Below are 16,447 nucleotides of genomic sequence, written 5' to 3'. Positions count from 1 at the left end.
ATTTGTTAAAATGGTTGCTTTTCTATATAATGTGTTCACAGAATTCAGATACATTTTGGCTATCGTCGACGAAAAGTTCATGAGTACATATTCGTCGAGAAAGGCACTATCACCACTAGGTGGAATAATCTGGGTTTTTAGTTTTTAAGATATGATTTTTTTTTAAATAAATGCTCAAATTTTCCCATAAAAACCTTTTTGCTTTATTTTGATTATATTCTGAACCCTTATACATGTATGTAGCATAAGTTAAAATACCTACACAATAATTAAAATTTAAAAAATTCTGAATACTAGAATTAAATAGCTTAAAAAAATAAATTTGAAATAGGTTAACTGGTTAAAAGTTGATTATTTGAAAAATTTTAGTTTTATGAACCTTGATTTTTAGGACCACCCTATCTGAAAATTGATCACCCTAATGACGAAATAAAAAATCACAGACCTAATTATTTTCGATGAACTACAAACCCATCTAGTTTCACGTTAATCGGAGTTGCTCTACATCGTTTTTCTATGGAATGGCTTATATTGAATAGTAGCTTACGGTCTTAGGAAGCCTTCTCGCTCCCTACCATAAATAGTTCCGGCAAGTTCGAAAAAATGTTGCATGATGTTTTTATATTCCATGAATAACATTCAATGAATTGATTTGCTTTTAGAGCAATATTTCACAACTTTTTTTTGTGGTGTTCGAGAAAAAAAAAGTGTGATAATTATGAACAAAGTTCAATATTATCAAAATTAGTGTGGAACTATGATAATTTTGAGTACGCTCAATTTAAAAGAAAAAATAATGGCACCAAGGGGGGGGGGGGGGGTGGCTCGACTCTTCCCTATCCCTTTTTGGCAACTCCATGGAATCACAAGACTGCCAAAGACAAGAAAAGAAACCTTGGAGAAATTCTTGGAGGATTTTCGTTGTGAAATTATTCATAGAATCTTTGTACAAAACCAAACTATCAAGGTTGAAAAAATTAAATAAATTGAATGAGTAGTTGAAGGAATTTTAAAGAACAATTTCATAATGCGTTCCTCATGAAGGTGAGTTTTTCGGAGAAACCGTCATCCATGATTTTGCATAGCTCTGTGTGGTTGATAGTGACCTATGCCGTATTGAAATCGAGAAACAAGTGTTGGAAGGATTTGCCGCAGGATTTGGTTTTTGGAGGATTTGCCGCACGGTGAAACTCTGATCCGTTGTCGAGCGGCCGCATGTTCCGCAATAAAGTGAAAATATCAGAAAGAGCAAAACATGAAATAATCGACAATCATCGACCTGTGTTCCATTACAATAATGCAAAAATGATCACAGATAATGATAATATCGGTGTTCGTAATTACCATCATTAAGGGCGCATTCATGAACGATGTACTATTTTTATCAGATTTTCGACACCCCCTCGCCTTCATTCCCTTTACCTTATGCATGATTCGTAGCAACATCAGAACCACTCCCTTCTCCTCTCAATTGAAACGTTATAAATGGACGGACCCTTATAATTCCCTGTTCAGCTCCACCATATGTTTTTGAATCGGACGATTTCAGCAGTATTTCTATTTTTTCTTTAAAGTAATCAATACAGACTGGAAATGCACAGTAACATAAAATTTGTACTACTCCTTACATTTTGTGCACACCTCGCTACTAAAGCTTCGCTACCGGAAGAACTGCGCCAGTATGTCATTTCAGCGATACAGTACTATTACCAGCAAAAACCCGGTTGGTTCAAGTGTATGTTCTACGACCTATCAGCAGGCAGCGATAACGGATGGTTTGGAAAACTGCTTTCGTCACCACAGCTGGACAATGTTGTCAAATACGTTATCGATGAAAAACTACGGATCGACCATAAAACGCTTCCTCTCAAGCAAGATTTGGCGATTGTCAACGTGGGAAAACGTGATCTGACCTTATCGAAATGCCCTACTTTTGCGATACGGTTCTTCACTCTGCTTGATGTTAATTCTCCCCTGCTGGTGCTACTGGATACAGCAAACTACACAGCTATCTTGAGTACTGGATCTTTGTTTACAATTCTGGAGTTCGACAAGGTTACATACATCGGAACGCGGTCGAGAGTGGTAATCCAAATGGGACTTTTCGGGAACCCTTGGAGAGTGATGCGTCAGTTTCCTCATCCCAAAGACCTGATTCGTAGCAACATTCGCAACTCTCATGGAAGACCCATTGGATATACTTTTATTGTTCAGCCATGGTACGCACAACAACACTGGCTTCGTCAAACGGCCAACTTCTTAAATACTAGTTTGAAGTACTATCCAGAAGTTTGCACTAGATTTACATCTGCAGCTGATTGCATACAAACACTATTTAGGGCCATGTACATTGACATATCAATGGATCACAGAGATACTCAAGGTGCCATACATTCGCATTGCAAAATACTCTTCGGAGTCTCTCCAGTAACACGGGTTATATTGGTGCCTCAAGGCAGACCGTTCAACGCAGTTGAAATGTTCACGAAGCCTCTTGCGTGGGAAACGTGGATGGTCATTTTAGTGACGCTTATATCGATTGCAACGATAAACTTGATCTATCCCACTTTGTTCAGTAATGATCCAATTTTACTGGCTGTATGCGGTTTTGGTAGATACAATTTTCACCACGCTAGTACTAAAGAGAAACTGTTGTTACTTCCAATGGTCGTGTTCTTTTTTCTGTTGTTTAATGCGTATGAAACGAAAATAATTGCATTCATGTCGGATAAACCCTCCATTGGAAACATCAAAACCTTAGAAGAGCTGGTAAAATCGGGTCTCAACATCACCGCGGATCTTCAGATCGATACAAAATTAGCAAACGACAGTTTACTAGGACCTCAGATGGTTCACAAACCAATTGAACCGGGCAACGCTAACCTGGATGGAGTGAATGCACATTTAACGAATGGTCTTGATGCTTCCATTATGGTATCGTTAAGTCAAAACTACGACTTCAAGTTGAATCGTCCCAAATATGTGATAATCGATCAACGGAAAGCAATAAGTATTGTACACTTTTGGATCGGGGTGAGAAGTCCTCTCGCAGAAACCTTCTACTACACGCAGAAGGTATTTTTTGAGTCGGGGCTGTTAATTCACTGGCAGAATCAAGTTCAGGAGCGATACAGGGTCAGGAATAGGAAGGATCACATGGATATCGAAGTAGACGATTGTCAAATGTTGTCATTCGATGACCTTGAATCAACGTGGATTGTACTCACGATTGGTCTGTTGGCGAGCACGGTGACACTTTGTCTGGAGTGCATGGTGAAATATGTACACCTGCTGTCTGCAAATGTATCCTTGAACAACGTTCAGCAGTGCAATAAGGGTGGTTGTTTTCACCGGAGTTGATGGAGGAAATCTACACTCGGTTTATATTGCATAGTAAAACGAATGTGGCACTACATAGCAGCTATGCTATTCCAGGTTTTTAATAGCTGTTTTCAATCATGATTGTTACTATTAACTGTAATTGAGAGACTATCAGCTCTCATTTGTGCTGTGGCTGGCTGTTTTCGTGAACTTTTTTACAAAATCGTAAATATTGTTGTCCGATTGCGGACACTGGGTGGAGGGCTCTTCTCACTAAAGGTGACCAGCATACATAAAAGCAGTTGTTAAAGATAAGCTTGACGTTGGTTTCTTCGATTATAATTCTTAGTTTTGCAAATGGTTGATAAGTTTCTTCTGTCCAATAAAACAATCTTTCTGAGACATTCTATCGTGACGTTACAACGTTTTGACGCCTTTTTTGTCAGATTTTCCACTGTATCTCATCAATACGACCGAAAACCTCAAATATTTTTGCATATTCGGATTCCTTGTAAAATTTGCGATAAGTATGAGCTGTTGAACATTTAGTTTTCATTTGAAAAGCTTGTTCAAAATACGAATTAGTAGCGTGACGTTACAACCTGAGACGAGACTCGCGAAGACGGTCTTCTTTTTCTCCACTTTGTTATTTTTGCCTTTCTCGTACGCCAAGGTGTACCGAAAGGCTATATATTCACTCCAAAAATGAAATTTTGATAGAGCCCCTGGAGGGGCAAGTTTCATATACCAATCGACTCAGCTAGACGAGTTGAAATGATGTCTGTGTGTGTGTATGTGTGTGCGTGTGTATGTATGTGTGTGTGAATGTGTACAAAAAAAGGTCACCTCAATTTTAGACAGTAAATATCAACCGATTTTAACGATCAATGGCTCATTCGACGCAGAATCTGGTCCCATTGTTTCCTATTGAAAATGGTTCGGATCGGTCCAGCCGTTCCGGAGTTATGGCCATTTAGGTGTTCCGGATCGGTACCTCTGGAAGGGGACAGACATGAACATGCACCAAACCCATGCATGCGACCCATCAAACCACGGCATTAACGGTTATCTGGTAAACGGTGAGCAGGAAAATAGTCTCAGACCATATCTGAACCGGTTATGTTCCGGAACCGGTTCTGGGTGTCCCGCCGGAAGTGGCCAAATATCAAATTGAACATAACTCATGCATGCGACACATCAAACAGCAGCTTTTTCGATAATCTGATGAACAGTTAGCAGGAAAACAGTAACAGACCAAATCTGAACCGGTACTGTTCCGGAACCGCTTCCGGATGTCCCACCGGAAGTGGCCAAATATAAAAGAGTACCAAACCCATGCATGCGACACATCAAACAGCGGCATTTTCGATAACCTGATGAACGATTAGCAGGAAAACAATATTAGTCCATATGTGAACCAGAAGTGTTCCGGAACCGGTTCCGAGGGTCCCGGCGGATGTGGCCAAATAAAAAAGAGTACCTAACCCATGCATGCCATACAACAAATAACAGCTTTTCTGATAACCTGGTGACTGGTTATCAAAGAAATAGGTTAGGATCACATTAGAGACAGTCGGTTGTATTCCGGAACCGGTTCCGGGTGTCACGCCGGAAATGGCCAAATATAAAAGTGGACCAAACCCATGCATGCGACACATCAAACAGCGGCATTTTCGATTACCTGAGAAACGGTTAGCAGGAAAACAGTATCAGACCATGTCTGAACCGGTAGTTGTCCGGAACCGGTTCCGGGGGTCTCGACGGATGTGGCCAAATGTAAAAGAGTACCAAACCCATGCATGCGATACAACAAATAACGGTTTTTCTGATAACCTGATGACTGGTTATCAAAGAAATAGGTTAGGACCACATTAGGGACAGCCGGTAGTGCCGTAACCAGTTCCGGGTGTCCCTCCGAAAGCGGCTAAATATATGCGACAGAGCAAAGCTAGGATTTTTTGATAACCTCATGAACGTTAGCAAGCAAACAGGCTAAAACCGGTGAAAAAAATGTTTTACGCATATGGTCAAATGTCAACCGTTACGTAGTAATTGAACTTTACATGTTTTTGACTTTGCTTGTCTCAAACTGGCTATAACTTGAAAATGGTCAAACTTATCGCATTTGAAAGATAATTAAATTTGCTATCAAAAAAATCTTGGAATCTATTTGTTTAGTTAGATAAATAAAGCTAAAAAGCTCGAAAGTAATGTTTTGCCTTTCTTGTACACTTAGTGTACTAAAAAACTATATGTTCACTCAAAAAACGATTTTTCGAAAAAAGGCTCGGAGGATCAAGTCGCATATACCAATCAACCATTGGCGTATCTAGGATTTTTTCCTAGGGGGTGCCTAGGGGGTGCCAGTTTCAGGAAAATACCGATCCACCCTTAAATTTTTTAGTATAATGATATACTGCGTCGAGAAAAAAATAATAGAACGGAATTTTAAACGCGCTATATTTTAAAGAACAGCTTTTTTTTTTGGAAAATCCAAACCGTTGTACTGATGTTATGTTTGGATACTTGATATCTTGATTGCGTATAACACATGAAATTTGTATTTTAGAAATTGTTGTGCAATTTATTTCAATTAAGACTTCTTTTGCAAATCTCTCAGTAATTCCTTTGGATTTTGCAAATTTCTTCGGTAATATCTTTGGATCCCCTTCGGCAATTTCTTTAAGAATTTATTTGAGATTATGTTTAGAAATTGATACTAAACACCTTTCACGCATCTTTTGAAAATTTTATCGGCATAAACTTTGCAAATTTCTTCGTCAATTCCATTACGAGTTTATTTTGGCTTTAATTTCATTGGCAAATCATCTGAAATGTTTTCTCGTGAGTTCCTTCTCCAATTTTTTAGTAGTCTTTCAAGCATTGTTTTGTTAATGTCAGCAATTCTATTGATATTTTCTTTTTAAAATTCATTTAGTAAAGCCTTTGTAATTCATTCGACAATGACTCTGGGAACATCCTCACAATTTTTTGGAAATGTCTTCGGCAAATCATTCTACTTTTTTTTAGGGTTTTCGTCTTTTTTGGACATTCATAATCTACGCTATTCGGTATTCCTTCGCCAACTTCTTCGAAAACTTCTTCAGAAATCCTTTTCTAAATCGCTTCTATAATTTAATTGAAAATTATTTTTAAAATTTCTTCTAGATTTCTTCAGTAATTATTTAAGGCATTCCTGCAGCGGATAGTTTTAGAATACCTTCGGCAATTCCGATATTACTTGCATTGAAAATTTATTTGGGAATTTTATAGGGCAATTTCCTTGGAAATTTTGGAATCTTCGATTATTACTTTGAGAAATTCTTCGGTAATTTCTTTGAAAATTGATTCGGCAAATTTCTTAAAGATTTCCTTCGAGAATTTATTCGAAAAAAAAAACTTTGGTGGTTCTTTAAAAATTCTGTCACGGTCATCACCGTGACAGAGTTTTTGTAGAATCACCAAAGGTTTTTTTTTTCAAATAAATTACGACAATTACTTTTGGAATTCCTTCAAAAGTAATTCTTGAGATGAACCAGCCTCGGGCTGAAAATCTCATAAATAAAGACATAAAAAAAGTAATTCTGTGATGATTTCGGAAAATTCTTTGAGAATTTCTTCAAACATTTTTTTAGTGAATGTTTGTGAAAATTTTTATAGAATACATTTCGGCAATATAGCCGAGGCGGTAAACGCACGGGTATTCAGCATGACCATGCTGAGGGTGACGGGTTCGATTCCCGGTCGGTCCAGGATCTTTTCGTAAAGGAAATTTCCTTGACTTCCTTGGGCATAGAGTATCTTCGTGCCTGCCACACGATATACGCATGCAAAATGGTCATTGGCAGAGGAAGCTCTCAGTTAATAACTGTGGAAGTGCTCATAGAACACTAAGCTGAGAAGCAGGCTTTGTCCCAATGAGGACGTTACGCCAAGAAGAGAGAGAGAGAGACATTTCGGCAATTTATTTTGAGATTAGATTTAGCTTATTTTTAAAAAAAAGCTTTAATATTTTCTTCAGTAATTCCACTGGAAATTCTTATATAAATTCCTTTGAAACTACTATGAAAGTTCTAAGGTAATTTTGATGGAAATTTTTCTAGTAATTTATTTGGGAATTTGTCGGGAAGTTTTTCGTGAATTTCAAGGGATTTTCTTCAAGCAAGCCCAGTTTAGAATTTCTGAATTTCTGAATCGTAGGTTCGAATCCCACCCATCTCTCAATTAGACAATTAGCAATATTATGTGCCTTCTAATTAATTACAAGGTTTTCTCGTACATCCCTTTAGGATTTCACTAGAGATTTTTCTAGTAATACCTCCTATGATTTCTCTGGAAATTCCAACTATTCCCGACATTCGTTTAGGGAATCCTCTAGAGATTTATATCAATAAAGCTGGAATTCCTAGAAGAAGGCCAAGAGGAGTTCCAGGAATAACATCATGATTAATTTCTAGAGTAATCCATGACTAAAAACTGTAGAGGATCTCCTGGATGAGTCTTACGAAAAAACCCTGGAAGAATCAACGGCATTTCTGAAAGTATCCAAGAAAAATTGCCTAGAAGAATCCCAGCAAGAATACCAGAAGAAATCCCTAGAGGGATTCCTGCAGGTATCACAATAAGAATTTCTGGAGGAGATTCCTGGATGAAAGTCAAGAGGGGTTCCTAGAGGAATCGAATGATGAGTATTTGGAGAAATTCTAGAAAACAAATCCTTAAGGATTTCCAGGAGGAAACAATGAAGGCAAGGCTCCTATGAAGATTGCCTTGAATAGTCCCAGCAAGTATTTAGAGGAATCCTTGGAGACATTCTTAGAAGAATCCCTAGAAGCATTCCGGGAGGTATTTCAGTAAGAATTTCTGGAGGAGTCCTAGGAGGAATTGCTGAAAGAACCACAGCAAGAATAGCTTGAGAAATCCAGCTGAAATTCCTGAAGGAAGAGCATGAGAAGCTTATGAGAGAATCCTTGGATAAAATATCTTGGATAAAAATTCTGAAGAAATCACAGGAAAAATCTCAGAAGGTATTATTAGAAAGATTCTGTGATGTATCATTGTAGAAATCTCTGCATAAATACTAGGAGCAATTGCTGGAGGAAACTATACAGGAAATGCCCGGGAGAATCCAAAGAAAAAATCCTTGGAACACCTAGAGAAGTCCCTGCAAGAATCAGTAAAGGTCTTTTTTTTTTTTTTTTTGTCTAGTTCATTTATTTATGGCTCAATCGCGTGTAACGCTTTATGGAGCCGAAATTCATTCTTTGTATTCAGTTACATACAATTTTCTGACTTTCTTAGGTACTCAAGGTTAGTACTGGGAGGAGGCCAGGGTACTCGTGGCTGCTCGAGGTTAGCGGGTCACAAAATTTCAAGGAAAGGCATGGTGAGGATAAGGTTTCAGGGCTCTCTGTAGCACATCCGGGAGGTATCTTGGCTTTTGGCGTCGCCTCTGGTGTTGGCATGGGCTTCTCACGGGTTTTCGTCTGCCGGATGGCCAGGAACATATAACACAAAAAAGACACACACAAAGAAAAAAAAAACTGAAGCGAAAAAAAAAACAGAAGATTATACCTTTATACAACACATGCGAAGAAACTCATAAATGGACCGCATATAGATTAGATCGCGGGTTCCCAACACATCTCTTACTGGAACAAAGGGTTGTCTACCTCGGGCCTCAAGGGTATCCAATAGTAGCGCTCTGGAGGCGTCATTATCCGGGCATTGCCAAACTACGTGGTCGATGTCATCATAACCGGAACCGCATTTAGTACAAAGCTTGTCGAGCGCGAGGTTTATTCTATGCAAATGCGCGCCTAGCGAGTAATGGTTGGACATGAGTCTTGACATCACGCGTATGAAGTCTCGACCTACGTCCAAACCGTAATGCCACGCTCGCAAAGAAACATTAGGAATAATAGAATGTAACCACCGTCCCAGTTGGCCATCTCGCCAATCACGTTGCCAACTTTGAAGAGAACTCTGACGAACTAAATGGAAAAATTCATCGTGTGAAATTCTTCTTTCATAGATCTCACCTTCCTGTGCGCCCACCTTTGCGAGAGAATCCGCCTTCTCATTGCCATAAATTGAGCAATGTGAGGGGACCCATACAAAGGTAATCTTGTATGATCTTTCGACCAGTGCACCCATCTGCTCCCTTATTTTTGTAAGAAAGTAAGATGAATGCTTTACAGGTTTCATCGACCGGAGTGCCTCAATAGAACTAAGACTATCCGAGAAGATGAAGAAATGGTCTACGGGCATGTTTGAAATCATCCCCAAAGCGAAATTGATTGCTGCCAGCTCAGCAACATAAACCGAACAAGGTTCCTGAAGTTTGCGGAAGGCGGTGGAGTTTTCATTGAAGACACCGAAACCAGTGGATCCATTTATGCGAGATCCATCAGTGAAAAATCTCTTCCAGGAATTGACATTTTGGTACTTTTCGTTAAAAATGCGAGGAATAGATATACATCGAAGTTGATCTGGTATTCCCTGAACAGCTTGTTTCATGGACAGATCGTATTTAACAGAGGAACTGTCATTGGTGAAGTGTACACGAGGAGGATTATAACCTGGGAGGCTTATATCAGATGACATGTAGAAAAGATAGATTCTCATGAATTTTGACTGAGTGTTCAGACTGAGCATTTCTTCGAAGTTTCCAATAACAAGTGTGTTGCCCACTCCACACTTGATAAGTAACCTTAGCGAGAGCTCCCAGAAGCGGTTCTGGAGAGGTTTCACCCCTGCCAGGACCTCTAGGCTCGCATTATGCGTTGAGTGCATACAGCCGAGGGCAAAACGCAAACAACGGTATTGAATTCGTTCCAGTTTTATTAGGTGACAGTTTGCTGCTGAGTGGAAGCAGAAAGAGCCATACTCAATAACAGAAAGAATCGTCGTTTTGTAAAGTTTTATGAGGTCTTCCGGGTGAGCACCCCACCATGTTCCGGTAATTGTGCGTAGAAAATTGATCCTTTGTTGACATTTTTGCACCAAATACTTAGTTTGGGTACCCCAAGTGCCTTTTGAATCAAACCAGACCCCAAGGTATTTCGAAGTCAAAGATTGGTCGATTTCTATTCCCAAAAGATTGAGTTTCAGTTGGGCTGGGTTCCGCTTTCTGGAAAACACAACCAATTGAGTTTTTTGCGGAGCAAACTCGATCCCCAAATCTCTTGCCCAAATGGACAGATTGTTTAAGGAACTTTGCAATGGTCTTTGCAACATTTCTGCATGTGGGCCTTTCAGAGAAACCACAGCATCATCTGCAAGTTGTCTTAGCGTGCATTGTCCTTCCAGACAGCTATCAATGTCTTTCACATAAAAATTATAAAGCAAGGGACTTAAACATGAGCCTTGGGGTAGGCCCATGTAGCTAATTCTGGAAGTTGTCAGTTGTCCGAGATTGAAGCTCATATGTTTTTCTGACAACAAATTATACAAGAAATTATTTAAAATTCCTGGAAGTCCACTATTGTGCAGTTTTTCTGACAATATTCCTATGGAAACTGAATCAAAGGCGCCCTTAATATCCAAGAAAACTGAAGCCAGTTGCTCCTTTTCCGCAAAGGCCAGATGAATATCTGTTGAAAGCAACGCTAAACAATCGTTTGTTCCTTTGCCCTTGCGAAACCCGAACTGTGTATTTGAAAGCAAATTATTCGATTCAACCCAATGGTCGAGTCGCGATAGGATCATTTTTTCTAACAATTTCCTTAAACATGATAACATAGCAATTGGGCGGTATGAATTATGATCAGACGCTGGTTTACCAGGCTTTTGAATAGCTATTACTTTGACCTGTCTCCATTCTGGCGGAACGATGTTGTTCTCCATGAATGAGTTGAACAGGTCCAGTAATCGTCTTTTCGCGATATCTGGGAGATTTTTAAGAAGATTGAACTTGATCATATCGCGTCCCGGAGCGGAATTGTTTGATGAAAGAAGAGCCATAGAAAATTCCAGCATAGTGAAGGGTCTGTCCAGAGAACCGTCTCTTGAGGATGTTTCCCAAGAAATCGGTTGTGCTGGGACTGAGTCTGGGCAGACCTTTTTCGCGAAGCTAAATATCCAACGGTTGGAGTATTCGTCACTCTCATTAGAAGAAGAGCGGTTTCGCATGTTGCGAGCCACTCTCCAAAGCGTTGCCATTGAAGTTTCTCTAGAGAGGCCCTCAATGAAGTGTCGCCAATAACTACGCTTTTTCGCTTTCAGCAGGTTCTTCAGCTGTTTTTCGAGCTTAGCATACTCTTGATAAAGATCTGAAGTACCATGCCTACGAAAAGCTTTGAAAGCATCAGATTTTTTAAGATACAACTGGGTGCAATCATCATCCCAGCCTAGTGTGGCTGGTCTTCTTTTGAAGGTTGCACTTGGAACACGTCGTTTTTGTGATTCTAATGCACTCTTGTATATCAGTTCTGACAGGAATCGATATTCATCCAAAGGTGGGAGGGGATTAAATGATTCGATGCCAAAAGATACCGCTTCTGCATATTTTTGCCAATCGATATTCCTTGTGAGGTCAAAAGGAACCTGAATTGGTTGGTCTGACCTTTCACTATTATGCTTTATGGTGGTTATTATGGGCAAGTGATCACTACCATGAGGATCCTCGATTACCTTCCACAAGCAATCGAATGATAGTGAACTTGATCCCAGTGTTAGGTCAAGACGACTTTCTTTGCCGTCAGATGCAATACGTGTCACTTCACCTGTATTTAAAATGTTCAAATTGAAATCGTCGCACAAATAATAGAAAATGGCCGCTCTATTATCGTCATATGGTTCGCCCCACCCTGTACCATGTGCGTTCATATCACCCAGAATTAAAACTGGATGTGATAGTGCAGAAATCGCATTCCAAAGATGACGGCGATTAATTGAAATTCTTGGAGGAATGTAAACAGAAGCTACGCAAAGATCTTTACCCTTTACGTTTATTTGGCAAGCGACGATTTCTACGCCAGGATGAGTTGGGATTGGAATTTTATAAAATGAGTTACTTTTTTTGATCCCCAAAAGTACTCCTCCGTAATGGTCATCTCGGTCCTGGCGAATAATGTTGAAGTCGTGGAAGTTGAGTTCGTCTTCAGAAGAAAGCCATGTTTCACAAAGTGCAAATATATCACAATCAGAGTTGTGAACCAAAAATTTAAACAGGTCTAATTTAGGTTTTAAACTATGACAGTTCCACTGTAGTACAGTGATCATATCTTGAACCTCGGTTGATGAATTATCCATCAAAAGATATGATCGCAGCAAGAAGGGGCCATGATTGTGTCAAATTCCGAAGATACTCTTCTACTGCTTGGAGAAAAATGTCTAGTATGCCTCTGAAGGAGTCGGAAATTCCGAGGGCATCATATAAGCGATCCACAAGGGCCCTAAAAGTGAACAGTCCTCGTTTGGGCTTGATAGATTTTGCTGAAATTCGAGGAGCTTTTGTGGCTTTTTTCTTGCCACCTTGTCGAGTATTTCTTTTTGAAGTATACTTAACAGTTGGAGGCGGAGGTTCTAGGTCCTTGGTGCAGCAAGGAACTGCACCATCAGAGACCTGCTTCTTCGGAGTTTTTAAATTCCCTCCGCCTTCTTTGGTAGTTGTCAAACTTTTGAGGGAAGACTTTAAGAAAACCTTTCGGCGCAATCCCGGGGAAGATGATGACTTCCTTTTTCCGGATGCGTGTACCTCCGAAATGGATCCACCCTCATCAGTTTCGCCATCGTCCTGATCATCGGAAGACAACTCCTGATAGGGATTTTCAACTGGGACAGCTGACTCAGACATTATAGCGGGCGGATTCGATGATTTCACCATTTCCGCGTATGTCTTCTTGGAGCGCTTAATTATGGAGCGACTCTCATTTTGAATACGCTTTTTATAGGCCGGGCATTTTTGCAAGTCGTGAAGTTCTTTACCACAGTAGCTACATTTTTCAGCTTCCTGTGTGCAAGACTCGTCGAGATGAGCTTGGTTGCATTTGCCACAACGGGGCTTGTTGTCGCAAAAGCTAGCACTGTGACCAAACTGCTTGCATTTGGTACAATTAAATACCTTCGGTCTAAAAAGACGTACTGTGTAAAAAGCATTATCAATTACCACAAATTCCGGGAGGACGGAGCCTGGGAATGTCACTCGAAATAACCCTGACGGTGAGTAAACTTTCTTGTCACCTTCCATGGATGCCTTTTGCAGAGGTTTGCAATCAAGAATACTCACATCAGCGATCGACCTATTATTGAACCGGCCTACACCGGTCTTGATGTCATCGCAGGTCAGCGTTTCGTCGAGGATCTTCCCCTCCACCTCCACTTCTCGTGCATTTATGTATAGGGCATATTCACATGAGAACAACTCGTGCTGGACAATTTCGTTTGCTGCTTTGTAACTAGGTGCGGTTACACGCAGCTTGGACTGTTTCACTTGGTGAATAACAGTCCCGGGATATTTACGCGTCAGCTCTCGAGAGATTGAGAGCACATTCAAAGGTTTGCATTTGCGCCGGAAATAGACAACCCAAGGCCCAGGCGAAGATGGCTGGTAAAACCGCGTCCGAGCAATAATATCTTTAGGAGGCGATCCGCCTCCATTCGGATCGTCCATGTGATAGTTCAAATAAAATTCAATTTATGTTTACTTTGACGCACACGCTATGCAGTGTCAAAAGTAATTAAAAAACGAGAGAACAAAATGAAAAAGAAATAAACAAAAAAAATAACTTTGAAAACTTTTTACAAGTTTTTATACTGTTCCACAGAACGTGGGTTGGGAACCACTGCTATAGAATAGCAGTCAGACAGCTATCTCGTGTTCACGTGATAGACTGTGGAATGGGAACAATGAGGCGAGAGCGTATATCGAAAATACTTATCTATTGATACAGTACTGTAGGTAGCACGGTGATGACGACTCGGATGCACACAAGCTGGCGTTGCTGATGTTTGTCCCTCTCGTCGCACTCGCCGCCGCGCCGCCCTCGATGAAAACTGTTGCCCACAAACGGTGGCGTGGGTTTTTAATTACCGGTGGAATCGTACACGTATAGTGTCGACTTCCTTCACGACGATCGCGTTAATCGCCTTAGGCAAATCACTTTCGTCCTCGGTGGGAATAGCGCACGATATAAAAACCACTTTGTGGAGAAAAAACTCCACCGCCTACGAAATGGTTTGCCTGCGATGAGACACGGTAAACACAACCGGCTGCTGAAAGCGATCGGTAAGGAATGAATCAGTAAAGGTATTTAGGAAGAATTTATAACGAAGGCCCTGAATGAACCGCAGGAGGAATTTCCGAAGAAATCTCAGGAAGATTTCCCGGAAGAATTCCAGCCACAATGCTAGGATAAATTCATATAGGAATCACTAGAAGAATTTCTGGACGTATTCTAGTAAGCATTCCTGAAGGAATTGCTGGAAGAACCGCAGGAAAAGTTGTTTGAGGTATCCTTGGAGGATAGCCAAAAGGAGTTTCTGCAGGAATTTCTGGAGGAATCTTTGGATAAAATCTCTGAAAAAATTCCCGGATGAGTCCTTGGAGAAATCCGTGGTAGAACAATCAAAGAAATTTCTGTAAGAATTTCAGGAAGTTTGCCTGAAAAGATCCCAGCCAAAAAGCTAGGAGAAAGCTCTAGCAGAATCCGTAGCATAATTTCTAAAGTATCACAGTTATCTAGTAGTCTTAGAATTCCGGGAGGTATCATAGAAGAAATTTCTATAGAAATCCTAGAATCAGGAATGCCGGGGATATCCAAAAAGTAGTTTCTCTTAAAATGCCTGGAGGAATGCCTACAGTTCTCCTTGAAAGAATCGGTAAAAGTATACTGAAGGAATCCCTGATGGAATCGCAGGAGGAATCTCAGGAGGATTTCCCGAAAGTATTGCAGCAAGTAAGTATGCCAGGAGAATTCCCTAGAAGTATTTCTGAAGGAGTCCTAATGGAGATTGCTTGAAGAATTCCAGCTGGAATCCATGGAGAAAGGTCAATAGAAGTTCTTGGAAAAATCCTCTGTGGAATTTCTGGAAGAAACTCTGGAGGAAGTCCTGAATAAATCCTTGAAGAAATTTCTGGAAGAATCACCGAAAAGATTTTTAGAAAAAAATCCAGGGAGATTTTCCGGAAGAATTTCTGGAACTTCCCTAGTAGAATACCTGAAGGTACCACAGTGAGAATTTTTGGAGGAGTTCTAAGAGAAATTGCTGCAAGAGTCGCAGCAGGAGTTGCTTGAGGAATCCTAGTCACAATTCCCGGAGGAAGGCCAATATAAGCTTCTGGAGGAATTCCATGAGAAATTTCTGGAAGGATCTCTGAATAAAATCTCTGAAGGCATTCCTGAAAGAATCACCGGAGAAGCTTCTGAAAGGATTCCAGGAAGATTGTCTTGAATAATCCCGCCAGGAATTCCTGAAGGAATCCTAATACAAATTTTTAGAGGAATTCCTAGAAGAATTCCGAGAAGTATCAAAGTAAGAATTTCCAAAGAAATCCTAAAAGAAACTGCTGGACTCTGCGGAAATTTCTAGTATGTTCTACTCCATGAGGACTTTCTGGAGAATACTAAGGAAACTTTATTGAAAGAAAAATCGGTAGGAGTTCATAAAGAAGCCTAGAGAAATCACTGTAGATAGAGGTATTTCTGGAGAAATCCATAGAGAAGTCTGTTGATTGTTCTTACCAATATCATAAATGCCAAAACTTACAACAAGTATACAAGTAATTCTCGGTGTGCTTAAGTTTTGTTGAAATGTGCCATCAATAAATGAGGAGCCCAGATGCAAAGGGGTGCAAGTGACCTTTTTGTCGAATTTGAGTTGAGCATGCCAAAAACATCTTCAAACTTCAAGCTTTTCGAAATTTTTTTAAGATTATTTTTATCTTGTTTACAAAAACTATAATAAATCGCAGAAAATTGGGTTGATTTTGAAACTTCATACATTTTTTATGGGATGAAAAATTGGAGAAAAACTTTGAGCCTCATTTGCTCGAATGTGGGTTCCTGTCACTTACACCCCTGTGCTTCTAATCCCCTCAAATATTAGAATTATTGTTTTAAGTTTTAGATTTTAGGTTTCTGTCAAGAAAAAATTCTAGGGGGTGCCAAATGTATTCTAGGGG

The sequence above is a fragment of the Aedes albopictus genome, chromosome 3 (assembly GCF_035046485.1).
Source record: "Aedes albopictus strain Foshan chromosome 3, AalbF5, whole genome shotgun sequence".
Classification (NCBI taxonomy): domain Eukaryota; kingdom Metazoa; phylum Arthropoda; class Insecta; order Diptera; family Culicidae; genus Aedes; species Aedes albopictus.
This window is presented reverse-complemented; position numbering follows the sequence as displayed.